Raw genomic sequence first — 1913 nt, forward strand, 5'->3', positions numbered from 1 at the left:
ACATAAACATATATTAATAATATATTTAAAAATACGATGTAAAATGTAAATTATAAATATATAAACAAATTTAATGCATAATTTTAAAAGATTGCTACGAATAATGCGAAATAACACGTAACCTTAACGATTATAAAATGAAAGTTATGAAAGTTGAAAATTTGACAGTAAAAGGAAATAAAAAAAGAAAATCAATGGTATGAAATAATAATATTTTAATAAATGCTTAATACATAAATATTAAATAAGTGCTTAGTGAAGTGTTTTAGTTTTCTTTAGTTTTCTTTATTTATTTAATTCGAAAGTGTGGAAATGTAAATAATTCAACTATTTTTCTGGAAATTTTTATCAATTCTGGAATATTTTTACCAATTTGTATTATAAAATTAACAATTGTTTATATAGTAGAATTTTAGAACATACGTAAATATAAATCTCACATATAGTTTCTCTTTGTTATTTTGAAGATTATACTTTTTAAAATTATACGATATAATTAGAATACGAAGAATTATAATAATGCAGAAATATTTAAATTCATAATAATTTTGGTGTTTAAATATATTGATAAACATTCGTAATAATAATAATAATAATAATCCATTTTAAATATATCTTGTTCTAAAATAAGATTTAATTGTCTATATTAATGTTATTTAACTATATTACGTGAAATCGACAATGTGGAATTTATAATGGTCTAATCTCGTGATTTGTCTTGTAAAAACAAATTCTATGACGCAGTGTTTAAAGAATCATGTGGATAAAGAAAATTCATCAATTCCGAAGCACACGTAACCTTATTACGGGCACGATTGCCTTAATTTTTTTCTGTAGAAGATAAAATCGAGATAAAGGTCGAAAGATCCGTGGATTTGTTCAATTGTCATTAATAAATGCAAAAATTTGTAATGTAATGTCATCTCGTGTTTCATTAGAATCCATTGCATGCATTGAATCCATAGAATCCATAGAATGCATTGTATTTTCTTGTAAAAGTGGTGAAGAAAGTTTTGACTCTAGTGTTCTTAAATATCGTGTAAGTTTTCATAAAATCATAAAATTAAAAATTAACCTCTATATATATTATTGGAATAAGTCAAATGTTAACATCTGACTTTTATGTAATAAATATATAAATATTTTTGTTTTTTTTATAAGGAAAAAATTCATCCAATATGCCTGTCTGACACTGCACACTGTCAGAATACACAGGCAGCCTTAAAATGTTATGCAGAAGCATGACTTTACAGCTATTCTATTCTATCATTTTTAAATGTAAGTAATGAAACGGAACAAGAAATTTGATTGGATTAGATATAGGAATACTTTTGGTCCTTCGGTAAAACATATATCTGAAAATATAATGGCAATAAAATACTAAGCTTGGATTAAATGTCCATCAGGTTAAAATATTCATTTTCTTTTTTCATTAGAAAATTAAAACAAACAGAATCAAACATTGTTATTTTTGTTATTCTTCTATGATTATAATCTTTATAATTTAATATTTAATTACAAACATATTAATTATTTCCAATAGATATTCTGTGAATTTATATTTATGTACATTTTTATGCTTTTTATGTTTCATTTGTGCATTTTCCAAATAAGATACAAGAAAAAGAATTTAGTTGTGAATATTAATTTAGATGAAAATGATTTAAGTATATCAAAGAACATTAATATCAATGTATCATGTAACAAGATGAACGAGATAAAATAGTAAGTATTGGTAAGAAGATTGATATGAAATATATGATAAAAAAAATGCTTTCCAATAAAGACTCTCCAATATTTTTAATTAATTTTATAGTTATTATTGAATTAGTTAAATTAATTATTTGACTTTATCAATGAACTTTATCAATTTGATTATCAGCAAATTTAATTTCAGGACATTTAATTTTAAC

General features: G+C 22.5%; 1 long non-coding RNA gene across 1 annotated transcript; it reads left to right on the forward strand.

Moving 5' to 3' along the window:
• The first annotated feature begins 334 nt into the window (after positions 1 to 334).
• On the forward strand, positions 335 to 1460 carry LOC133667545 (uncharacterized). The gene is made up of 2 exons (XR_009833234.1): positions 335 to 1039; positions 1162 to 1460. It is a non-coding gene; the product is annotated as an uncharacterized LOC133667545 (long non-coding RNA).
• Positions 1461 to 1913: the final 453 nt, after the last annotated feature.

This window comes from Apis cerana, unplaced genomic scaffold, assembly GCF_029169275.1.
Source record: "Apis cerana isolate GH-2021 unplaced genomic scaffold, AcerK_1.0 Chr0_AcerK, whole genome shotgun sequence".
NCBI lineage: Eukaryota > Metazoa > Arthropoda > Insecta > Hymenoptera > Apidae > Apis > Apis cerana.